This window comes from Mus caroli, unplaced genomic scaffold (genome assembly GCF_978045245.1).
Source record: "Mus caroli unplaced genomic scaffold, Mus_caroli_1 scaffold_7, whole genome shotgun sequence".
Taxonomy (NCBI): Eukaryota; Metazoa; Chordata; class Mammalia; order Rodentia; family Muridae; genus Mus; species Mus caroli.
The window spans coordinates 137,529,436-137,557,333 of NW_028227262.1; the positions used below are offsets into that span (position 1 = coordinate 137,529,436).

Here is a 27,898-nt window from a genome sequence, read left to right on the forward strand (position 1 = left end):
TGTCCTTTGGAAATGTATATGTAACATTGTAGGCAAATTTTATAAGAACTTTATATAGAGTTCAAGATTAACCAACTCCTCCAGGCAACAGCCTGAGCATCATTGACAAGTAAGTGCACAGCGAGTGACGCTGCAAGGGAAGGAGGCTTCGGCACAGCATTTCTTTCTACTGGATAGCAAGTGCGAGTCAGGCAGTGATGGCAGGGGCTTTCACTGTGCTGAGCTAAGACATCTGTTTGTTTCCCAGGGAAAGAAGACCCCTGCTACATGGTTCGTTTTCTTAGTGACAGCCCTGACAAGCTTGACATTTGTTTCATGAAGGATCCCCAAAGAAACCGTCAAGAAAACAGACCCTTTGGGGTACTGGAATGCATGCAGGCATGCTCTTAATGCTTAAGTTTGTTATTCAAACTCCAGAAAACATATTGATTCCAAGTGACCTTGTACTTCTTCTCATCAGATGTGGTGTGCAGTCCTATGACAGCAACACCCACAACACCTAATGACTAAATGTGGTTCACGAGCTTCCTTTTTTTTTTTTTTTTTTTTTTAACTCTGACAGTATGACATGGAGAAGAGACGTTATTTCTAGGCACACAAGGGACATGTAATAATGGTCTAATACTCTAGGTGGAAGAGAGTGAAGAGTTATTGGGAAAGAGAAACAAGAATAAACACTTGTCTTATTTGTCAGATGGAAATCCTTACTATTGCATAGAAGTTGCAAGATTTCCTTTAGATGAAATTTAGCTTGTGCCACTAATTTGGGACAAAGACTCCTTCTATTTCCCCTTACTAACTAGTACATTTTTCTTTTGATAAAAGCTCAAATACTTATGTGTTTGCTAGGCCCCGACCTAGTCTCACAAGAGACAGCTATATCAGGGTCCTTTCAGCAAACGCTTGCTAGTGTATGCAATGGTGTCATCGTTTGGAGGCTAATTATGGGATGGATCCCTGGATATGGCAGTCTCTAGATGGTCCATCCTTTTGTCTCAGCTCCAAACTTTGTCTCTGTAACTCCTTCCATGGGTGACTGTTTCCAATTCCAAGAAGGGGCAAAGTGTCCACACTTTGGTCTTCCTTCTTCTTCAGTTTCATGTGTTTTGCAAATTGTATCTTATATGATGTTAATAAACCCTATCTACGTTCTTTTCTTTTAAGCAGAAACCAACTCAATGCAATGGCAAATTATTTTAAAATCTGAATATTTCACTGCTCAGATAGTCTGTGGATTCAAGCTATAGTGTACAAATAAAGACATTAGGCTCACCTTGTAAACTGCCATGTTTTAAAGGATTTCTTTTAAAGGTAAGATCATAAAAAGTCATAGAATTCCCTTTTTTTTCTTTACATAAGTCTGATGCCAAAAACCCAGTAAATACCACCATGCGTCACATGTTGAAGATCAACATTACCCGTAAAGTAAACTTAGCATCACCAAGCCAATGGATGCAGTAAGAAGGGCACATCACCTCTCTCCTATAGTCTTTCCTTGAGCTAATCATGGGAAAGCACACAGCAGGTATTCTATAAAAGAACTCAACGGTAGTATGCAAAAATGCCAAGGTCAGGGATGAAAAAAGGGAACTGTCACAAACTGGAGAAGGCTAAGGTAGCATGATCATTTAATGCAGTCTGGAACAGTGACATAGAAAGACTATTGGGACAACTGAAGACCTTGGTAATACAACACAGGGCAGTCAATAAAATCATCTGGTAACCCTTTCTGGTTCTGGTAATTATACAGTGGTTATGCAAGATGGAAACTGCAGTCACCTGGACAGAAGGAGCCAGGAATTATCTATCCTGTTATCTGTAAGCTCAAAATGTTTCAAAATAAAAACACTTAATATTAAAGAAATGGTTCTTTGTTCCAAATTATAATATTTCACTGGTTTTCTAAATGAAATAACATATATAAAATGTATAGGAAAGATTTTACAAGGAAAAAATATAAAGCAAAGCAAAACAAAACAAAACACCAAAATATGAAGACACCCATACCTCTATAGTTAAAGAAACATTTTCTTCCAATGGCTCTATATACAATTCCTTCATTAAGGGCCTGAATGGTTAAGTGATATTATTGCTTTATTTTATTGCCTGTGAGATTCTGGATTTTCTTACATTTCCACTGTGAGCACAGCTACTTTACTAACTAGAAAGCATGTCTTTATTGAGTCCTTTTATAGTTTGACTGTACAAACTTTTTCTATAAGTAAGTGAGAAAAATGAGGATCTATGTTCACAAGAAGGAGTGAAGTCAGTCGCCTTTACTTTCCTATCTGTGCTATTCTCAGAGAGGACACTTGTTGCTACTGTAGTTAAGCAAACTGGGGTGCAGATAAGCAGTGGCTGGAAATGTTTCTATTTTCTTTAAAATTTTTAATATAGTGTCTTTGACTAATCAGAGAAGGAATAGTTACTGAAATAGAATTTAAAATTGCAATCACAAATGTGTATATATCTTAACAATATATTTTAAAGAAGTAAGTTGTGTATCTTTTAAAGACACTATTATAAAAGTTTGCAGTCAGATGGGAGGAAGGAGGATTGGCCTCTCAGAAATGAAAGTTCTTTCTGGCTGCTCAATGCAGAGTGGTTAGGCTTGACACTACTTACACACAAGCAAAAACAGATTCAGTGAGTTATATTTACATGCATACATATGAGTGTGTGTGTGTGCGTAACAACAATAATTAAAGGAAAACAAGGCTATCAACTTGAGAGTTGGGAGGTGTGGGAGGGGCTAGAAAGAGGGGAGCTCAGAAGGGCTGGAGGGTAGAAATAAGATAGTGCCACAGTGCCATTTACTTAAAGAAAAATTTTTTTAAAAAGTTTGTAGTCATAGAAAAGGTGCAGAAAAGTAATATACCCAAATTGCTTCAAACTGCACCCAAACAACACTTTCTTTTATTAATTTCAGTTGTATTATTATTATTATTATGTGTTTGATATGGGGGCATGCATCAGTTTTAACTCTCTATAGTATTGAAGACCATGCTTTACTATAGACAACAATGCTGCACAATGAGGAAAAATTTACCCTAATAACTGGAAAAATACAGATGATAATGAAAATGTTTCAGCAAAAATGAGCACACTGTATCATCCTTCAGACTAAAATTAACTGGCATTTTTAATGCATCACAATTCCATCGTAATTCCTTGAATGGTGCATTTGCTTCCCAGCCATAAACACTTGGGTCATTAAATAAAGTGTAAAACGTGTGTAATGTGCTACATTTAACAACCTTTGGCCCTTTGCCTGTACTTCTGCATTCAGCTTTCCAATGCACTGAATAAGCAATTGAGGATTCTAATTACATTTCCTGACTTTGCATATTTGAGATTCTTATTTCACTTCATACAAAAGGCAATTAATCTACCATTTTACAACTGAATTCCAACTTTAGTGGGCAATCGTAGACACTGAAGTGAACTTACAAGAAATGCTTAATTAAATTTACTGTAAAAAGTATATGGGTTTTTCTTATGACAGAGTTGCATACTTAATTAAAAATCCTAGGAATAGAGAATAAAACTGGAGTACCATTGGATTCTCTTGGTGAAAATCAGCTCAACTACACATATCATCAAGTGAATGGAAGCCTAGGACATCGCTCAGTGCTCTTGTCAAGCAATCAGGGTCCCGTGGGTTCCATCCTTAAGCATCTCAGAAATAACTGTATCTTACTTCTGTTTTTCATGTATTCAAACAAAAGACAGTAAAAGCAATCTGGTTTTTACTTAACCACACAAAAGTATATTCTTTTTTTTTTTTTTTTTTTTTTTTTAAGATTTATTTATTACATGTAAGTACACTGTAGCTGTCTTCCGACACTCCAGAAGAGGGCGCCAGATCTCGTTACGGATGGTTGTGAGCCACCATGTGGTTGCTGGGACTGTGCACCTTCTTAGAATTGGGAACAAAACACCCAGGGAAGGAGTTACAGAGACAAAGTCCGTAGCTGTGATGAAAGGATGGACCATTTAGAGACTGCCGTATCCAGGGATCCATCCCATAATCAGCTTCTAAACGCTGACACCATTGTATACACTAGCAAGATTTTGCTGAAAGGACCCAAATATGCTGTCTCTTGTGAGACGATGCCGGGGCCTAGCAAACACAGGAGTGGATGTTCACAGTCAGCTATTGGATGTATCACAGGACTCCCAATGGAGAAGCTAGAGAAAGTACCCAAGGAGCTAAAGGGATCTGCAACCCTATTGTTGGAACAACATGATGTACTAACCAGAACCCCGGAGCTCTTGTCTCTAGCTGCATATGTATCGAAAGATGGCCTAGTCGGCCATCAATGGAAAGAGAGGCCCATTGGACTTGCAAACTTTATATGCCCCAATATAGGGGAATGCCAGGGCCAAAAGAATGGGAATGGATGGGTAGGGAAGTGGGGGGCGCTATGGGGGACTTTTGGGATAGCATTGGAAATGTAAGTGAGGAAAATATGTAATAAAAAAAAAAAAAAAAAAAAAAAAAAAAAAAGAACTCTGGACCTTCGGAAGAGCAGTCGGGTGCTCTTACCCACTGAGCCATCTCACCAGCCCCAAAAGTATATTCTTTGTTTTAGCAACAAGTCAAATAGAAAGAGAGAAGTGGGGCATACGTGAGAAACAGAAAGAGAGGGAGAGGGAGGGAGAGAGGGAGAGCGAGAGAGAAATATAGACAGACAAGAGACAGAGAGACCATCAGTCCACTTAGTAGCATTGCTCAGGTTTATGTACGTTTATAGCTAATATACTTCAATATTTTAAATTCCTTATATATTCCATATAAATTCCTCCTATGGAAGCCAGATAATTGTGAATATTTTGTGATAATTCTGATGTTAAGGATCAACCGAGTAAGTCATTAGACACTCAATTTTTTCAATTTAAAAATTCCTAAATAATCTCAACTCAGAATTCCTTCTGTATACAGTGTCTTTATTAAAGTTTTAATTTACTCACTGCAAAAACTACATCAGACTGAAAGAGAGTTTTAGGATAACTGAATTCCAACTATGATTATGTATGGGGAACCTCTTTTACTTTCTTACATTTCTCCTTGGTCACCAATTCACTAAAGCTAAAATGTTTCTAAAGCTGCCTATGAACAAAAGTGTGATATCAATTTTTTTACTGAACTTAAACTGTCTAGAGACTTAAAGTAAAACAACTCTTTGTACTGTCTTCCAAATATAGAGGATTGTCAACTCCTTTTTAAAAAGGAACAATGATAACTTCCTAAGGGAAAAACCTCATAAGCACCATGCCAACTGATGGTTAGCATCAGCAGAAATCCATGCTGACATGTTCCAATGTCACATCCCGAGAGTGATGGTAACACAGGCCAGAGACTTCTGCTTAACACACAACTTGCCTACTCATAAGAACATACTCGAAAAATGCAAATGGGAGCCAGGAGGTGGTGGAACATGTCTTTAATCCCAGCACTTGGGAGACTGAAGCAAGTGGATCTCTGTGAGTTCAAGGCCAGCCTGGTATGCACATCAAGTTCCAGGACAGTCAGGGCTACACAGTTATCCTTTCTTGAAAAACACTACACAAAGGAACAAAAAGGCTGCGTTGGAAAGACACTGTATAAAATAACCAAGTGTCAATCATTACTCACAGAACAAAATTAAAAACACTCAACTGATGAGACAAAAAGTGAGCTCTGATTGAATTATGTCCAGAGAAGACACAAGCGGCAGCACTGGCAACATCTAGTGAACACAGTTACTTCAGAGAACCGCCTAAGGTTTCTTTCTGTTTTATGGCTGGGAAATCCTCTGTAAGTTGTTAATGAGAAGGGGAGCTGGACAAGAGCATACAAGCTTGCTATACCACTGTACAACTCCTACAGTCATTTGACCCAAACATTAAAGGCAAATGAACAGCAAACACTCCAAAATAAAGATACTTTGTTCTTAAGTACTATGTAGTTAAATAATACTCAGGGCCACTCCTTCTTGACTCCTTCACTCTTTCTCTGCCCACATGGGTGTGTCTTACTTATTCCTTATCCCTCTCAGTATTTACTGCCTGCCAGAAAATTAAAGTTATTGAGAAATATTTCACAAATGAAACTCATGTCATGATTTATCTGTATTATGACAAGTGTAACTATAAATGCTGTAATGATTTGTAAATACAATCAGTTTTATTTTCAACTATGTCTTCTTTGGCTAGCAGACATTCTCATTAATAATGACATTTTACTTTAATACCCTAAATCAGGTATTTCAAAATGTCTACTATACAGAGGAAAAGAAACATTTTCACTTAAACACAACAACAACCTCTGCATTATCTGAAAATGTCGCAAACCTACTTCTAAAGAACCATCTTCCTTTGTGCTACTGGTGACTTATAGACAAGACTCTATTGATTAAACAAGGTTCTTATTCTGGAAGAATCTGGAATATATTTTGATCCCTTGGCATCATGTAGGGAAAGTCTGCTTTTTAAATGATTAATTCTGTACAAAGTTGGGCTACGGCATCAGACACTTTCTTCTCTCCAAAGTTAGGTTTCTTGAATCTTCAAGAGAGTTCTTTCTAATTCTAACATAAACTGCTCCTTTATTAAGACTAACTCCACATGAAGGGCTAAATCTTTAGAAATAAACTTAGTAAAAACCAAGTTATAAAAACATTTCTCTCAAATGATCTGATTAAACTCTCTCAAATATACTTATTTCAAGTTGAGTGCTATTTTCCCCAGAGTAAGCCCATTAATCTTCATTGTTTTATTAGAAATTAATAGCTCATTAGATTCCAAGTAACATATCTCCTATGGCACATTAACTTTTTATAGAATAAAAAAGATATTTTATTTATGTCAAAAAAATTTAAGTACTTTGCAAAAATCACATTCAAAAGAAAAAATCCTCTATAGTTGTACTTTATTATCAGGAACAAACATATATTATATGCTTATTTCCTGAATTTACAGATTATCTCTTGGCTATTGAGTAGCTTTTAAATTAAATTTAAAACCATTTGCTTTAAGTTATTACTATAATGAACTCATCTACTGGTATGTATTTAAATGATTCCCAAATGTAGGACAGTTGGCAAGATTCAAATCACTTATAAAGCTTATATGATAATGCATCATTTAACCAATGGTCTCTTTAAGCAGCTAATGATTCTATTGATATAATGTACTTCTCAGTGTTTTACAATCTAGAAGATGAGACTATGACAATATTATTCCATGTAATGAAAATTTCAAATATCCCATTTAAAAAGAAAGATATGTAACCTATGCATACAACCATCCTTGATCAAATCAAATAGCTATGTGATAGTACTGTATTGGACTTAAAAAACAAGGCCACTCCTATATAATCCCTGCCACATGAGGCTTAAAATCTGTTGAAACAATGGATTATTCAAAGTACTAAGTCATTGAAATTACGATATGTAAAATACTAGAAAAATTTAGGACCCTTTAACTATCAGGAGAAAATTCTAGGGGAAATATCCTGTTGTAATTTAAATAATTTTTTGTTTCCACATCCAGGTATTTGAATACATGGTCCCCAGTTGGCTATTTGGGACATGTGGCCTTATTGGAGAAAGTATGTCACTGAGAACAAACTCTGTGGTGTCAAAAGACTGATGCCATTTTAAGTTCTCTCCCTATAAATAAAATGAGAAAAAGAACGAACGAAAGAAAGAAAGAAAGAAAGAGAGAGAGAGAGAGAGAGAGAGAGAAGGAAGGAAACTCCCTGAGCTTATTTTAACTTTTAATCACATTCTCTCTGTTGTCTAAAGAAAGGATGGGAAAAAAATTAAAGAGACTATAATTAAAGATGTAAGAAAGCAGGCTCTAGCAACACATCAGAAATGTTGGCAAGTACAAGTACTAGATACATGACAGAAAAACAAAACACATGCTTTGGAATTAGGGCAAGCAGATAGAAAAACAAATGAGAATAATTAGGAATAATCTTTCTCTTTCCTTAATTTCTCCCTCATCCTATTCCCCAGCCTTTGTTTTTCCCATTTTGAGACAGTGTCTCACTATGTAGCTCTGGTGAATATGAAGATCCACCTACTTCTTTCTGAGTGCTGGACCAGAAGCATGCATCAACATGTCTGGCCTAATTCTTCTAATTTTATAACCCCCAAGCATGATGGAATTTATATGAAAAGTAAGATATTAAAGTAGGGAAGGACCAAGAATTCTATTTTGTCATTATAAAGTTAGAGCTCATCTTCAGCTATCTAACATATTAAGCCAACACTTAAATGGTCAATAAAATCTTGACCGTGGAAGAAGAGGTCAGAGACAAAATCAGAAAACCGGAAGTCACCAAACACAGACACATCCTGAGACTAAGATCACCCAGAGACAAATATGAATAGATGGGGGATGGGGGAGGTCCAAGAACCAGGACTCACACTACAACTTGAACTAAGGTCAAAAATTTAGTTATGAATACTGAGAAGAATCTGCAAGCCAGGAAGAAAGAAAATCAGGATTACAGAGGTTTTAGGAATCTTATAAACTTTTCTAGAAGGAATGTTCAATGCTGTCACTGTGATTCTGAACAATGGTATAAATACCGAGTTTGATGAGAGGAAGTTAAGGGAGAGTAACAAGAGCTATTTCAGTGAATCAGTAAGTAATCAAGACCGACTGAAGTTTTGTGTGTGTGTGAGGTCTCAAAGCCTATTCTTTGCTTTTAGTTTCAACAACAGGAATATCATAATAGGAACTACAGCTGACACATCTGAACCACAATGAAAAACCAAAAGGATAATAAACTCACTTCTAATATACATGAGCAGCCGCTAAGGTTCTATCTTCTGTATTTAACCAAACTTTTATTTTAGCATAAAATTTTGTCTCCAACCCTAAGCAACATATAAGAGACCTTTTATATTGGCCTTACATGTTTCAGTTTGAAGAAAAAAAAAACCATAAAGAGCCAGGGCTCTGATATGAATAGAATATGTGGACTATAATTACTATAAGAATATATTGCTGCATGTTATAATTTTGGCTTTAAATAAATTCTACTTATGTGAACAATGACCGCACGGAGCTCAATGAATATGGGCAAGGAAAACACTAATAAGTAGTCAAAGTCTACTGTAGTAAATCTATAAAAATTTACAGTAAAAATGCTATAAATTAGAATAAAACAGACTGTATTGTCATGAACTTAGGTTCTGATACAACATTTTAATAATGCAATGAAAAACTTAGATACAGGACTATAGGGATGGCTCAGTGGTTACCAGTAAAGGCTGCTCTTTCAGAGGGCCCAGTGTTCAATTCCCAGCACCCCATGGCAGTTCACAACCTGTAGCCCCGTAATCCCACTTTCAGGGATTTTCAGTATCCTCCATGGGTACTGCACTTATGTAGTACACAGATATACAAGCTGGCAATACACACACAGATACACACACACACACACACACACACACATACACACACGTATATGCAAAATAATATAAATTTAAAAAGAAAACAGTTTCAGCTTATTCAAGAGTTTCTTTGATGGTTTAAAAATTGACCTAGGCATAAAATATGCATTACTGTCTAATGTATTTAACAAAAATGATAAAAAATCTTGTAACATGCTTAATATTATATGATATGAATTTGCTGTTAATTAAACAGGATTGTATGCTATTCAGAATACCTAAAAAGCATGTTTCTTTTCTTATTATTTTGTATTTCATTAAGGCACAAACAAAAAATAGAGTTAAATGATTAGAAAAGTAGTTGTTTAAGTGACTGGTGAAATTAAGTTTACCTGTATACACTGTTATAAGATTGCTATTAAAATGTGTCAACTGCTTTAAGCAAGACTAGCTAAAATCAGGGCTGTGTTCCCACAACTAAGTCAACAATTATAAACTATCAGCAAAACACTTTCAAAATGCTGAATATTTTTCTGATACTGGCAAATCAATGTGTGGGGTTTGCAGTCTCAATCCACTGAAATTTATAGCTGCAAACTTAAAATCTAGATTGGCATTAGGTCATTAGGTAATCGTACCCCTGTGTTAAATAAGGTAACAATCTGTTTTGAGAACTTAATGTGGAAAACAATAAACTATACATAACTATTCCAGTGCTTTCTAACTTTACAGATACTTTCTTAAGAAGGAAATAGTGATGCTATCTCAGTTATAAGCTGCAACCGAAATGATTAAGATGGTTTTCTTTTCAACACAGGATCAGTATAAGGCTTTTTTTCTCAAGCAATGAATTATAGCTGCTACTTCAAACCTATTCTATCTGAATCTTCTAGCCCTGAAAACAGAGAAAGCATAAATATTTATTCTATATAAACTGAGCAGACACAAGATGAAGATAAAAATGATTCATTGTGGCATATTGAATAATGGCTATGTATACCACTGTAAGAACAGAAAAGGTCATTAAGTATTGCTACTGGCTTAGAAATCCAAGATGGCGAAAGTTGGCAAGAAACCTAAACATTTGCAGTTTTCTGTATTTGAGGCATTCTGTGTTTGTGTTTCCTAAGTTTTATTAATAATTAAGTTAAAGTGTAAAGCATATATTGGAGAAAAACCAGTAATAATGCAGCACCACACAAACTTCCCTAAACAGAAAACTAATAGCCAGCAAACCTATTTACTTAGTTGTTCAGTTTACCCTTGACATTTCTGCTATGTAAATATTTAAACTATAACCCCTTAACATTTAGTAGATAAGTAATTCTCACAGTTGGCTGACTTGAAGAAAATATACTAGGAGTTTGAATTTTTAATTTTCCTTTCAAGAAACAGCATTTTTAAGTTTTAGTAGGCAACACAGTAAGGAAAAAAATTAATGAAATAAAAAAAACTGTATCAAATTATAATGTTACAAAAGATAAATATTTAAAGATTATAAGGGTTAAAACCAAACAAATTCAAACTAGGTTTAAACATTGAAAGATGAAAATACTAATAATTAGGTAGAGATCTGGTTCATTGCACTGATGCAACACAAAACTAATTTCAAAGAACAAATTCTGTTTAGCTGATTAAGTTTCCTGTGGAAACCATATACGTAATTAGGTTTTGGTGAACTGCAGTCAATATAATACAGAGAAAGGAAAATTTAGTACATTATTTTGTATCAAACCAATAAAAATTATTTATTCTTTTGATATATCTCAAATAATAAAATGAAAATCAACAAAAAATGTGCAACAAAAGAAATTTTAATCTTTCATAGGTTATGATTACTTCTATATTAATATACCTGGAAACCTACTGAAATATGTAGACCTGTAAGTCAGCCTGGATTGCACTCACATAGGCAGCACAGCCTAGCCTTGACAGACATGTGGATTTAGTAAGTTGTGACTGTTTAAAGGAGACATAGAAAGGACAGAATGAAACTGAACCCAGGAAGGATGAGAGTGGTACATGCTATTGTGTTTATACACCATCTATCCATATATAGACACGTGGGTTTCTGTGACTTCCTTCTCACAGGAATGCATCAGTACATTGCTAGAAACACTGAGGTAATCCATACCCCATGGGAAAACTTACCAAGTGTCCCCCTGTTCTACAATCATTTGCAGTAGGTAGTATCTTAGAGACATCTGTTACCTGCCATACTTCCTATATTTTGTCATTTATTCTCAGTTCTTCAAAGACAGACACAAATTCTTGGCATACTATGTATTTATCTCTTAACATTTAAAATTACCAATACTTTAGGATTAGTATGAAAATGATTCATTGTTTAAATTCAATCCAACTTTTCAAAGTCCTTTAAATTTAGTTTGAATCCAAGTACAAATGATTTCTATTTGTCTTTATTCCAATAGGGAATTCACCAGAGTGTAACAATTAGTTCACTTATGTGTGCTAACTTGATCTTGTCTTTCATGGGGCCACCTGTAAGGTTATTTATGAGTAGAGCTTAAGAATTAATCCTCTTACAACCTGTAAACGACACCAAGTCATGTGTCAACTCTCCTCAAAATGGCTCAAGAAAGACGTGAGTATACACTGACATTGTGGGGATTCTTAAGGGGAGAGTTCAAATGAAAATATAAATCTTAATAACAATGCCAAAATTATCTTAATCTTATTTCTTTGTAGTTACTAAATCTTTAACTTAAAAAACAAACAAACAAACAAACAAACAAAACCTCACTTCAATGTTTGAAGAAATTTTTAGGTTACTCCAGCCAGTCCATTTCTGTGGAAGTAGAAGAAGATATTTGGAATGTTTTCTACAGGTTTTTTTCTATGCATTTACTACTATATATATTCTCTTTTTCCTGAAGACAGTAAAGAGTATCAATAGAGGCTTCACTTTTATGAAACTTTAAAACTCCGGCTGAAGGTAAAAGAAAACTTTGTTTTAGAAATATCTTCCTCAAAAGATATAAATTCCAAAGGGAAAGTAGCAATCATTTATCTGTGCCTAGATGGGTTGCTTGAGTTCTAAGTCTACTTCAGTCATAGAATTTCAAATCCTGTTAGAAAGAAGTAAAACTAAAAACAAACCTCACAAACCACACTGTCGTCCACTACTCACCCTGCATCAGACTGCTCACTCAAAGAGCAGTGTGCCTTCCATGGCAAGCATGTGGCCAGCTCAGGCTTCACTCTAAGCCCAAGCTTTGGCTGCATTAAAAGCTATTCTTAGTAAGACTTAACAGTATTAACATATTTTTTTTTCTTGGATACTATGCTGAAACTAAAATGAAATGTTTTAACACCAGGATAATAAAGGTGGTAAGTTATGTCTGTGGATAGGGTCAGTCGCAGATTATACTCCAAAACATACATGAAAGAAAACCACATAATCTTGCAAGGCCATTGGTAAGTGCCAAGTTCCTATCATTTCAAAGGCTCACAATGTACTATGTAAGGAAGCTTATAAAGGCTTGGACTTAATGTATGCATGTGTCAAAGAGTTGATACAATGTACAGTTTTCAATGATTACAAAGTGATCTGAAACCTTATCTGGTACTTGTGGATTATAGTCTTTGGCTCGCTAAGAGAATAATAAATTCATTGTCAAAGGAAACATAGTGTAATGAAAAAATGCAACATTCAGCAAGTCTACTGAACACAAGGAAGTTCAAAAGCTCGGCACCCTGGAGATTATCTGTGGCTCACATAGATATGGCTGAGTGGCAGCTGCTAGGAACTTTCTGCCCAGCATCACAACACTGTTGCATAACTGTCACTCAAGGAATAGATCAAATTTCACAATCCTACATAGGGTTCACAGTAAATGTAAAACCCTTTCACATTATCATAACATTAAAGTATTATAAACTGATTCATCACAGTGGAAATTAGCTGTCATGGCATGTATGGACAATAATCCTGATTAAAACAAAACAGATGATAGAAAAAAATGAATCTATTATTTCCTTGTTAATTATTCCACAGTGCATGCTGTACAGAACACAAAACAGTTTAACACCTAACACTGAGGAAATATTAAATAAGGCAATATTAAAGAAATGGCCAAGATCAAGGCTATTTATGTCAGTGATGCTTAACAGTTTTCCCCCAGATCACCTCGTCCATTTCTTAGGGGAATACTCTTCTCTGACATTGTACTGCTAGACGTGGTTTCCTTGTGGTCTCGGCCTGTGGCACCCACTGAAGGGGAACTCAGGAATCGTCCTGCCTCAGGTCAGCATCTGAGTCTTGAAACTATAGGCATGAGTTACTACACTCAGTTTATAGCTCTTAGGGTGTAAGGATGATAGGAAATGGCAAGAGGACATGAACAAACAAACAAAATAACTATGTCAATCTTTCACTGTCTTTCATGAAGGTAAAAACATAATAACCATGTAAATTACTTACACTGTCTAGTCCCTAGTTTGGAATTCTGACAACAGTTTTGAAAACTTGGCCTCATTCATAATACAGAGCACTTTACTAGGGAAGATATATGATTTATCAGTTAAAATGCTTAAATATAGTATACTAAGATGAAATAGCCTACAGAGTCAGAAAGGCTAAAACCTTCTTCTCAGTTCAGGTACACGAGGAAGTCAAAATCCTTTCAGCCTACATCTGAGAAAGACACTCATTTTGCAAACCCCTGCCCAAATAACCTACCAAGCAGCCTCTCCACTACCTTGCCACATAGACTGGGCACTGTCAAAGCTGTAAGGGCCGTGATGGTATCCCACCTTATCAAATTGTCCTTTTAAAATACGAAAAAACGCAAAATAGAATTGATTTTACAAAGAAAAGAGTAAGTTAGTTTTGATAGACCATGAGGAGAAATTAAACTACTGTTAGTAGTGTTACCACAGGGGAAAAAATAACCCTGCTTACTATTCCTGTATTTCTTCTGTCTCCTTTCCCCGCCTTCTGTTTTTAAAGCCATCTGACTTTAACAAGACACATCTGAATGTATCATAAGTTAATTCTTTATCAATTTTCATGCATCATCCTTTACCTTGGTCAGTCAGCTGAAAATTATGTAAGCCATAAATTAGCTTTAAACAAGCTCGGAATCAGGCTGGAACTGGTTTTCGAATTAAAGAGCCTTCAGTATATTACAAGGTGCTGTCATTTTATTACCCCAATCAATTTTGTGTGGCCCGAGGTAGAAGGAAAATGAATGCTGTCTTCATTTGCAATGGGTTTATCTCCTAAAGCAGGCTCTGGAAACATAACTGCAGCAATGAATTGAAAGCTAAGGTTACATTTAACATTGCCAACACAGAAAATTGTTACTCGTTAACAAAGTTTGAGTTACAATAGGAAAAAAAAAAAGACAAAGAGCATTTGCAATAATGGCAGTTAAGTCAATGTATTTAAGTAAATTTAAATAGCCTTCGAAGGACAAGAAAAAGGATCCAAGCACAGGGATCACCATTCTCAGTGCTTCCTAAGAATTAAACAATTCATCAATATATATTCCAACCTTAATCTCAATGAAAAACATTTATTTATTGTTCTTATGGTCAAGTGTAGTCAGACAGAGCCTAGATACTACTCAGTGTAGCTCTTACCCCCACTCCTCCTCCCAGACTCTAAATGGCCATCAAAGGAGCTTGACTAAGTAGACATCACTTGCTGTCTTCATTTTAGCTTGACCACTGAGGCAGAGAGATGACCTCACTTGCTTTCTTACCCAATTTTCTCAACAACTGGGCTCTGAGACTGAACACATACTGACTAGCTGGCATATCTAAGCCTATCGGAAAGAATAACTGTTCAGGAAACACTGTGCCACCCTAAACTCTCAGTGTTACATACCTGTAATCTCAACACTTGGGAGGCACAGGAGAATTAGCAATTCAAAGCCTCTTTGGTTACATAACCAATTTGAGGCATCCTTGGCTGTATGAGAGCCTATTTCAAAAACCCCAAACAAAACTAAACTAAGTGATACCAAATAAAACCAAGATGAGACAGCAGAGGGGTCACCAAGTGAATTTAGAGGTGAGTTTCCCTTTGGTAACAAATCACAGTGTTGGACATCTACTCTCATAGAATATGAAAATTAAGAAAATTTTCTGTTTTTGTCAGGATTTACTTAACTTTGTGCTACTCCATCTGATGTTGTGTTTCCTTCTGTAGTGTGAGTTTCACAAAATGGTCCCACATGTCTATAACTTATCACAGACTCCCTATTAATCACTAGATTTATCAAGTAACAATATCATAGTACTATAGATCTCGATAAACTCAACTAATAAATGTTGGCAGGCAGAGCACTCACTGGCCACCACTGACTTAGACATGGCTCTGTCTTTAACAAGCTGTGTAAGCTTGTGGTTACCACGAATCTCTAAGCTAATTTTCCTTATCAGTAAAAAGGTAAAGCATTTGGACTATATTAATATTCTTCTAATTTTTTTAACCACATAAGTACCAGTAAAACTAATTAAGTAGTTTCTGTCCCTTTTTTGTGCTAAAAAGAAAAAAAAAACATGTTTCCCTTCCCCCCCACATAACAAAATATATTAGATAACTATCATTTTAAAAGGCTGCAGGACTTGCAATCCCTGCCAGGGAGTGGAGACAGGGAATGCGGCTTGAGCAGAGTAGCCTAGTTTGCTTGACAATCTCCAAGCCAAATGACAGACTGCCTCAAAAAAAGGTACAGGGATCCCCAGGAATGGACAACTGAGGCTGTCTCTGGCTTCTACACATGTACATTTATATTCACATGCATAAACTCACCAAAAAAAAAAAAAAAAAACCTTTCACATACACAAGCACATACAGGCACAGACAATGAAAAGAACAATTACTGATATGTAATATTCAGATTCTAAACAAATTAGACATTAGCTGGTTCATTGGTGGATTGTTCATCTTAAATTTAAAAGAATTTCTCAAGAAACCTTTTTTTCATGGGATTCAGGTTGCCTACAGTGATAATACATATGGATACAAACTGGGATAGGAGGTTTAGTCTCGCCTCCAACTAGAAGATACAAATATAGTTCATCAGGGACTGAGGGACAAGAGGTACTGTTTTCAGATCCAAGAATTAAAAACAAAGTGTTGATAATATACCATTTGAAGAAAACTATGAATGCTAGATAATATTTCACAGATATATGAAAGTGTAACTTTTAGCATCAAGAGTTATATATAGTTATTAATTTCTAACATGCAACAGAAGATTTAGCACAGCTTATGAATAACGTGTAAAATTTTTATCCAATAACTTATGTGAAACCGCGAGCATGTCCACAGACAAAGTAAATACTCAAACACTCGTGGGCTGTAGCTTCCTCTACAATGATGTGCAGAACACGTGTTTCTTCTGCTAGATTCATTCTATACCTTTAGACAAACCAGATATTCTTTACTTCAGAACTAAAGATTTTAAAATTAAACTGAATTTCTGTTTTAAAAATATTTGTTATAACCAAGTTATATATTAACAGACATGCTGAATATACTAGGTATAACAAAACTATTTCTAAAAATACATGATTTTTATATTTGCTGAATAGGTATTTTCTTCTCTTTTATCTTTTCTGCATATTTGGGTCATGGCTGGCACAGATTTATACACCCGACAATTTTTGTGCATCAATAAATAGCCTAAGGCCTATAAAGCACAACTCAGGACACAGGACCCATATTACTTACACTCCCTTTTCCAGAATAATGCTTTAAAAATAAATTCAAAAGTAGCTAAGCAGGAATCAGGCTAGCTGTGGAGAAGTAGACAGCCAAAATATAAAAGATATGTTTAACACCTGGCCCTTTGTCTTTGAGAGGATAGGAAAAACCCTGATGTAAGATTTTTCAGTCTAGCTAGTACAGATGACTTGGGCATAAAAGATGCCAGCTCTGAGAAAATCCTATTGAATACCAAGATGAACAGCCTCACAAAAGAAGCAGGCAAGGAACTCAGGTTAGTCCTAAGGATTGTAGAGAAACCAGGATTTAAGCTGCAGGCTATGATCTGGACATGATTTTTCTCATCTAAGGGTTGTGCTGAATGCTTGGTAGTGTTAGGGTATTAGTATAATTATAGTTTAAGGTCTTTAGACCATTAACAGCTCTGTTTCCAGAAGCAGGGGTTGGCACTCTGATCCTGCCTAATTCTAATGAAAAGATTGCTACAAAACAGTAAGTCTGACTCTAGAGTGTTCACCTTCTGCTCTCTTTATAGATTGCCCTTCCAGTGAGTCTCTGCCTCTATGATGTCATCTACCATGCGACTCCTCTACCAAAGCTGAAGCAATGCCATTGCTAGGACTCTGACATCCAAGAAAATGTATTTTCTTTATGAATTAACTTGCTCAAAGTATTTTTATTATCACAACACACATGGACAAATATCCCAACAAGGCATTGTGTAATGGGGATACCAAAGCATAGAAGAGAGGAAGTGAGAGATAGGGAAGAGAATGAAACAGAAGGAGAGAAAGACAGGTGGCTCTTTTTCACCTTCCTTCTTGTCCTGGATTTTCTGACCTGGAGTGTGACAAGTGATCTTTGAAAAATGACAGAAAAAAGAATACACCTTGTTGATGGGAACTGAACCTTAAGAATGGAGAAAAATGAAGTGGCATTTTTCCTGAGATTAAAAACAAAGACAGAGATGGAAAGACATCTCTCTCTCTCTGTCCCTCCATCTCTCCCTCCCCATGTCCCTCTTTTTACTTTTTAAGACAGCGTCTCACTATGTAGTCCTTGCGAGACTGGAACTTACTCTGGAAACCAGGTTGGCCTCACACTCAGCGCTTGCTTCATTCTCCTAAGTGCTGAGATTAGAGGTGTGAACCACTATGCCTGGCTACACAGCACTCTCCCCTCCTGGGAAACCTATTTTATTCAGATTCCTTACCTGTCTTAGAGTGCAACAAAATGAACTGTATTTAAAGGAGTGGCAAAAGAGACATGGTGAATATTAAACGAGTTATTAAGGAACAGTTTGCTGCTGTAGGCTCTTGCAACTGCCTAATTACATTAACAAAATACGATGAAGTTTAATAGCTGTACTCACAACTTGTTATATGACACCTATCCAGCCTGAGTGTGTGTGTGTGTGTGTATTTGATAAGCAGAATGTTGGCTATTTGTTCTAACTACCTTTGAAAACTTTGTAAATCCTCAAGGCACACAAGACACTACAGCAGCCTGGCAAAACTAAAACCAACCAACCAACCAAAAAAAACCCAAACAACAACAAACAAGGAACAACAACAACAACAAAAACCCCAAACACCTGTAATTTCCATTTCCTACCCACTCTACCCTCAGACTTCCCTAAAGGCCTTAAATGTCAATTGTATTTTAAAGGTTATAACATCCATTCCCAGCACCAATGGCCAGGCCCTGACCTGCAAGCTAAAAAAAAAAAAAAAAAAAAAAAAAAAAAAAAATACCCCACAACTCCTTGAATTTACCCCAGCAATCAGACCACATAATCCCTCAATCCCAGGCCACCCTGGAAAGCTCCTCCCCATCCCCAAGAAACCCTATATAAACCCTGTGTTCTCCCTATTCTCTGCTGCTTCTACTGTGAGCAGAGGGAGCCACTCTTCTGGTCCCCCTCCTCCCCCAATAAATCTCTCGTGCGGGCTGGGGAGGGGAGTTGTTGTGTGCTATGACTCTTTGGTATCACTACTGCCAGGACGCCTTTTGGAACAAATTTCAAAACAAATTCCTGGGGAAACTTTCCTGGCAGCTTACCAACCAGGACCAACACTTAGTGGCTTACCACCACCAGCTCAAGGAATTCAGTGTCCGCTTCTGGCCTCTGCAGGCATCTGTATTCACACACACATTACTACTCAACCACCCAACCCACCCCCACGCACACATACAAACACATAATTAAAAATAAGATTTAAAAAGAAAACATGGAAACTTGTATATTGTGTATACAATTATCTTAAGGACATTTGCTATATAACAAACTGATAAAACTAAAATTTTGAAAAGTGCACATAACAGGATATAGAACTAAAATATGAGTAGAAAGGCAGTAAGTAACCAGCTTCCATCATTGCAGTAAATTGATTTCCTTCTTTATAACATTGTGAATATCCCACCATGATCTTACTCTTATGACAGGAAATATATTTGTATCTTGTTTTGATCGTTTAGTGGTACAACCCCAGGTTGGCCTTGACCTTGTACATATTCTTCCACTTTTACACTCTCAAGTATGAACATTACCAGAATGTAACACTGTGAATGGCTGTATGAAATTTTCTTTACTGACTCCAACTTTATTCTGAAAAGTGGAGTCAAAATGAACAACAAGCAGAAAAAACAAAGAGAAAAACAGAAAAATGTGTCTTTAAAGCAGAAATTTTTTATAATACTTATTATTTTAAATATTTTGCTGTTTTGAATTATTATGTTCTCGTTTTATAGTTCAAATGAACAAATAATCTGCAAATATATTTACTTCTACATAGTTATCTTATTTATACTATTACTTTCTACTCTAATATACTAGAACAGAATTTCCTATCCTGTATCCACCAAGGGCATAGTGGCACATTCCTGTAATATCAACTCTTGCTAGGCAATGCTAACCTATGTAGAAAGGCCTGAAGATAGTGCTATAGTGAGACCCTGTCTCCTAAATAAACAGGCAAGCAAACAAAACCCATTAGATACTATGACAAAATGAACTCAGGTTATCTTTCAAAAAATTGTGTTTGCTTAATATTATGTGTGTGTGCACACACATGCACACATATGCACGCGCGTGCGCACACACACACACACACACACACACCACGAGGCTCCTGTCAAAGTCGGTGTGGAAGTCAGAAGTTATCTCTCAGGAATAGTCTGTCATTTGCTTCATTAGGGAGATCTCTTTTGCTATTCTTGCTTCATTGCATCCTACTGGCTAATGGCCTGTGAGCTTCCAGGTCATTTCCCTTTTTCTACCTCACACCTGACTGTAGGGGTACTCAGATTACAGATTCACACAAAGTGTCTGGGTTTAGACTTGAAGGATAGAGTCTACTTCGTGTCAGGCTTGCACACCAAGTGCCTTTATGCAATGAGCTATCTCACTGGCCTGATAAATTAATTACCTTAAGTATATCTTTGGCTGGTATTATTTTAAAATTTAATGTATTTTATCTTCTCATTTCAATTTTTAACTAACAGTTCAATAAACTGGAAGGAAATAATGTCTTTAAAGTATCAGAAATGTTCTCCTGTTACTTCAGAATATTTTCAGTTAAAAAATGATTTGTATGTTTCCTCTAATGTTCATATCACTTAGATATTTTCTTATTATTCCTATTAGGCCTGATAAAGCCATGGTTGAAATTTTGACCTTCTGTGTAATCCATAGGACCACCATTTTATATTTAACTGGAAATATACATTATTCCTTATGTAAAATATAGCATAGGGTAATATGTAATTTTAGTTGTTAAGAGAACCATAAATGCCCTGGTTTAAATTTGTTTATTGAGTAATGATACCTACTGTTGCCTCTTTATTCTAGGAAGAAATGGATGTTTTTCTGCAAGGAACGTTACACATGATCTCAACTATCTAATGTAAAACTCCAAAAGAAACAGGAAACTCTATTTGTTATGTTTGCAGGAAATTGATATTGATATTGCTTTATAAAAACATTTCTTATATCAGACACGTCATCAATTCTGAATCTCAACCGCTGCTACAAAACAAGCTCAACCTTATAGAACAGGAGCACTCATTGAAGATCACAGCACTGTAGTTAAATTTGAGCCCTTAGAAACCAAATAATCACAGGAGGTAGAGGTTGGGAGGGACTTGTGAGGAAGAGAGGAGGGGGAAGAGGGAAAAGAAGTGCGGGCAGGTTTGGGAGGAGATTGGGGAGATGCACAGGAGGTCAGGAAATTGAACAGAAGTATGTAGTAATGGGGGACGGGGAACTGGGGGTAGCCAACACATAGTCTCAGACTCCAGGAAAGCAAGAGGGCCCAGGACCCAACAGGGATGGCATTAGCTGAAATACCCCACAAAATGGAAGGGAGAACCTGTTGAGATCATATCCAGAGGTTAGGCATGGCCCCTGGTTGAGGGATGTAGCCACCCATCCTTCTCCAAAACTTTAACTAAGAATGTTTACTCCTGTCTAAAGGAAATACAGAGACAAAGAGTAGAGCAGAGACTGAAGGAAAGGTCATCCAGAGACTGCACCCACTGGGGGATCCAGTCCATATGTAGTGAGCAAACCCTGCCACTATTGCAAATACTAAGAAGTGCTTGCTGGCAGGAGTCTGATAGAGCTGTCTCCTGATAGGCTCTGTCAGAGCCTAACAAATACAGAGGAGGATGCTTGTAGGCAACATTGGAATGAGCATGGGGTCCCCTATGGAGGAGTTAGAGAAAGGACTGAAGGAGCTGAAGGGGTTTGCAAACCCATAGGATGAACAACATTATCAATCAACCAGAACCCTCAGAGTTCCCAAAGACTAAACCACTAACCAAAGAGCACACATGGAAAGACCCATGGCCCCAGCCGCATATTATGTAGCAGAGCATGGCCTTGTTGGGCATCAGTGGGAGGAGAGGCCCTTGGTCCTGTGAAGGCTCAGTGCCCCAGTGTAGGGCAATGCCAGGGCGGTGAGGTAGGAGTTGGTGTGTGGGTGGGTGGGGGAGCACCCTCAAAGAAGCAGGGGAAAGAGGGAAGGGATAGGGAGATTCCAGAGGGGAAACCAGGAAAGGGAATAACATTTGAAATGTAAATAAATAAAATATCCAATTAAAATTTTTTTTTTAAAAATCTGAGCCCATCTATTATCCTGAGCAGATATAGCTCTTTCTTCTAGGCATAATTTGGTTTTATTATAATTTACTTTCTCATTATACAATATCTGTGATTATATTTAATGACAAATGAAAATTGTTACTTAAAAATACAACGCTTAATGATATAATTCTAATTTTAGAATTGTCAAATATGAATTCACTGAAATTCAAGTAACATGACAGCACAGTACATATGCCCTGTGTCTACAGCTCCCAGTTTATAACTCCTCTCTGAGTTCACTCAGTTAACCTTAGGTTTGCAGATTACCTTAAAGGGTTGTATCTCACAATGACACACATACAGGAAAATATCATGTTGTACACTAAAAAAGCAAAACACAAAAACTAAAAAATGACCTGATAGCCCAGAGGATATAACCTTAAGGTACAACATACAAGTTATGAAAGAAAAAAAGTCACAGACAGGTTGGTGTAATGCTAAAATACTTAAATTATACTTTTAATAAACTAGAGTAAACAAATTACCCATATCTTAACTAAAATGCCTGAAATCTTCCACTGGCATTTAAAGCAAGAATATAAATGACACCTGTTAGGCTGCCACTTTCACAATTTACAATATGCTAATTGACTTCAACCAGGCTAACCATCTATTCCACATGATTTGTGAACACAGTAAGCATCAGTATGTCAGATGCCATGTTAGAAGTTTAAAGAATTCTTTACTGGCTTTTTGAAAACTAGTATAAAACAACCTTTTGCATTAATGCTCAAAATTTAAATATGTAAACTCTACCATAAAATGAAAATAAGGAAAACTATAAAATGCTATTTCAGGATGCTGGCAACTTCTCAAAGGCATTTCCATCTAGGGTGCCCTACTGCACTTTTCCAATGTTCTCAGTTCTGATTTAGTTTCTTGTCACATGTGGCATCCACAGCATGGTACAGAATATCATCAGGCCCACGTTACCAAAGTTAGAAAGTGGCTTAGTTTTTTCAAATTTGTAATAATCATATTTTGAAAAGTAATTTTTAGCATTTTAATTCTGCAAATTATTTTAGAGTACTTTAGGAAGTAACATCTATATTAAAATATTTTAACTATTTTGTATTTTGTAAAGAAATATATCAAAAAGGTGTATCATAAAGACTGACAAATTTTATCTGAAACAATACTATTTCTAGGTATGACTTGGTGAAACATATATCTAACTATATTATATGATCATGCATAAACTGTAGATTACTGAACCAATCAGATCAGTACTGATTCCAGTTGTACTGTAAAAGAAGAACCGTAGAAAATATTTTGCTAAAATTATTATTTAATAAAGTATTCCTATGAAAATGAAGCATATAGTGTCCTAAAGTAGGCAGTTATGCTATTAATTAGTTCAGAACGTAGGTAACAATATACAATAGCCATTGTTATTGTTGGCCTATTTTGATAAATGCATTCTTGCTATGTAGCTCAGACTGTCTTTAGACTCTTGTAGATTACCTAGATTAATTCTTTTTAACTTCAACACTGGCTAAATTTTTGAAACATAAATGATACATTACTAGCAGCCCCAAAGTACAACACTCAACTAAAAACTACAAGGTGAAAAGATGTTTATACATTCCCAACCCTCTCCCCCTGGGAAAATGTTATAAGAACTACAAACATGCTTAGCATCAAAAGCCCCATCAATAGGAAGCTTGAAGGCTTAGCTCTACTCACTAGCAAGCAGGAAGTCCAAAGTATACGTTAAAAACAAACTACCTGGAGTAGTTAGAGAGATTAAATGCTTAGACTTTTAGCAAGGGAGAGATGGTATTGGCTGCTCTTCTAGACAGAGGCCCCAGGTTAATTCTCAGCACCTGCATGGCAGTTCACAACTGTCTTTAACTCCATTTCTGGGGAGTCTAACACCCTCATACAGATGTGCATACAGGAAAAATACCAATGCACAGTCAATAAATAAACAAATAGACTTAGCAAATCTACATTCCATCACAGATTCTTTTTGTACAGGACTATCATGCACAGAACAGTACAAAAAGCTTTTCCTTTCCTTTCCTTTCCTTTCCTTTCCTTTCCTTTCCTTTCCTTTCCTTTCCTTTCCTTTCCTTTCCTTTTTCCTTTCCTTTCCCCTTTCCTTTCCTTTTTCCTTTCCTTTCCTTTCCTTTCCTTTCCTTTCCTTTCCTTTCCTTTCCTTTCCTTTCCTTTCCTTTCCTTTCCTTTCCTTTCCTTTCCTTTCCTTTCCTTTCCTTTCCTTTCCTTTCCTTTCCTTTCCTTTCCTTTCCTTTCCTTTCCTTTTTCCTTTCCTTTCCCCTTTCCTTTCCCCTTTCCTTTCCACTTATTCTTACATATCTTAAACAGGAGCTTAAATAAAAACTCAGAAAAGATTAGAAGAGCATTTCAATAAAGTACAATCACTGTGATAAGTGCCAATACTACTACATCAGGGCAGGAAGTGGTATTTTACATGAAAATTATTTCTCTTTCAGCAATGCTAAATTCAGAGATCTATAATCCAACCTGTATGTCATATAAAATCCCAGAGGTCAAATGAATAGTTAAAGTATTAAAAAGTCCTTTTTATGGGTTAGTTATAAGCTTCAAATTTAAAAGAACTTTTAAGCATAGATCATTTTAATATTTTTCATAAATCTTCACAATACATAAAATCTAGACATTCAATCTCTCATATTACTAGGTTCAATTAAATGTGCTTGTTTAATGTATTGTAGCAAGATACTCCTTGGGGAAACTGCTGTATCAAGTTCCCAAAGAGGCACAAATGTCAAAACTATTTGCTTGAAAATAAATACATTGATATTTTCTTTTTAATACATCAGTTATAAAATTTTAATTTCTCATTGCAAAAAAACTGTACAAAATAAATCCATTATGAAATTGTATTCCTTCTACTAAGGCAATTCTGTTCTAAACGATCATCAAGGAACACCCATTGCATCAGCTGGTATGTAATGTGTATGTGGCTACAGAAAATCTAACTTAAGAAATTTAGATAAATTTTCTAGGAATAAAAGTTAACAGTTTATTACTTTTCAAAAGTGTAGCACACTAGAATGAAAAAGGAAAAGAGAATCAAAGAGAATTTTCCCTGCTTAGCTCATCTTGTGGTAGACAAACCTGTCATGCAAACTCAACAGATTTTTTCAAAAAAGGAATTTGAACAAGGATGAAAAGACAGCAAAGTAACAAGAATAGTCAGCACACTTCAATCTGCAGTACAGTCTGTGAATACATGAACTGGGAAAGAAGCCACTTTAAAGGAAATATGTCTATTCACTTAACGGTGTCAGACAAGTTTGTTTCACTTTGGGTATGCAAGTTGAGACGGTTGTTGAGATTTCCATCAAGGATAACCCAGAAAGGCCTAAGAAATACGTTTTAAGAACACAATACTCAGTCTAGTTTATACCATACTTTTTTTTTAATGACTTTATGTTTTTAATTGTTTTTTTTTATATTTTTTATTACATCTTTTCCTCAATTACATTTCCAATGCTATCCCAAAAATCCCCCATACCCCCCCCCCCCACTTCCCTACCCACCCATTCCCATTTTTTTGGCCCTGGCGTTCCACTGTACTGGGGCATATAAAGTTTGCATGTCCAATGGGCCTCTCTTTCCAGTGATGGCCGACTAGGCCATCTTTTGATACATATGCAGCTAGAGTCAAGAGCTCCGGGGTACTGGTTAGTTCATCATGTTGTTCCACCTATAGGGCTACGGATCCCTTCAGCTCCTTGGGTACTTTCTCCAGCTCCTCCATTGGGGGCCCTGTGATCCATTCACTAGTTTGACTGTGAGCATCCACTTCTGTGTTTGCCAGGCCCCGACATAGTCTCACAAGTGGGTGCACTTAACTATGTCTGTACATGACAGGGCCAGAGGCAGATGCCATGTATCTTCCCCTACCACTCACGCTCTCTTACTAAATCCAGAACTATTTTGGCTGGACTCACTGGTCAGCCAGCTCCAGAGATCTGCCAGTGTCTGCCCCTCCCAGTGCTAGGATTACAGATACAGATCACAACACCAGGCTTTTGTGTAGAGATGCTGGTGATCTGCGCTTACGCCCTCATGCTTACCTGAACAGTATGCACTTTACCTACCAAGCCATCTTCTTAGTCCCTGTACCTGTGATATTCTTATTGGAGATGCATACCACCAAAAGATTAGGAAACTGCATTTTAAAAATAAATGTCCTACATTTATTAAAAATTGGTATGATTGAAAGTTAAGAAAAACCAAGGAACTGCCAATAACTAGTAACAAAGAAATATGGGAAATGAATTCACTGTATGCATGTAATTCAATCTCTGATCCTCTTAGTACCATTTTCTACAAAAGGGCATTACTGAGACAGACACTGGAATGAAGCTGAGGAACAGAGGGAACAGAAGCTGGCTGATATTTGTTGGATCTGGCTACAAATGTAGGATGTTGGGGAAATCATTGCTAGGTTTTCATACAGAACTCTGATTATATCTTCAGAGAGGCTCCTCAATTACAGGACATTTACTATTTATACCCATGGAATAAGTATATTAAATTCCTCGCCAATTGCAAAATCATTAAGTGTGTTTGTCACTTACTATTATGTACCTATTCTTTAGTGCTAAATTTGTAGGAATAACAATGTAAGTGAACCAAACAAAACAAAGTCAGTTGTGATGAAACTAGTATTATAAAAATTAATTGTATTTTTAGAAATGTTACAATTTTACAGAGTCTAGAAATATTTTATTTTTTATGCACATTATAAAATAAATTCAAGCATCGAAATTAAAATAGAATGTTACATAGAATTAAGTTAAATGTCACGTTGTTTCACACTTTACTTGGAGGCCTCTGGTGAAAAGAACAATAAAAGAGAAGTACGTTTGAGAGAGCTCTTCAGCCAGCTTCTAAAGCAGAGAATGAGAACTCGAGGTCACTACACTAGGTGCCAGGAAGGAGGGAAGCACCCAGAAGACTCAGAGGGATTCCCTTGTCAAACAAGGATGGGGAGGCTTCTGAATGGTGCCGGGCATTTGGTTTCAATAGGTGGATGGAAGAAGAGATGTAGGGCAAATGTAGATCATAGAGAGAAAGAAAAAATGCTTAACTTGCCAGGCGTGGTGGCGCACGCCTTTAATCCCAGCACTCGGGAGGCAGAGGCAGGCGGATTTCTGAGTTCGAGGCCAGCCTGGTCTACAAAGTGAGTGCCAGGACAGCCACGGCTACACAGAGAAACCCTGTCTCGAAAAACCAAAAAAAAAAAAAAAAAAAAAAAAAAAAATGCTTAACTTTTGTAGGAACAAAGCATTAATGAATAATAGATACTATTTTGTAAACAACCAAAAATTTTGAAGCTTAAGAAAAAAATTTCACAAGGCATCTGTATTAATAATCTTGAATCTGGAATAAATCTTGACTTCTTAAGGATATTTCATATTCAACAACATTGTAAAAATAAAATTAACTTTTAGTGTAACAACTTCATCAAATTTGACATCAATTCTGTATTGATTCAACTTATTTAAAAAATGGCTCTCATACTACAATAAGGCTTTATTTTCCTTATCACTGTATTGGATAATAATACTTTAACCTATACCTGATCCTTATGTCCTCATTCAAATATATTCAGCACTTGTGAGAAATGAGAACAAGGACCAAGAATCTAGCTAA

The 27,898-nt window shown here is 36.3% G+C and overlaps 1 protein-coding gene across 4 annotated transcripts in view; it reads right to left on the reverse strand.

Moving 5' to 3' along the window:
• Phf14 (PHD finger protein 14) overlaps positions 1-27,898 on the reverse strand; it is a 169,834-nt gene that overhangs the window by 3,482 nt on the left and 138,454 nt on the right. The gene's annotated exons all lie outside the window — the stretch shown is intronic.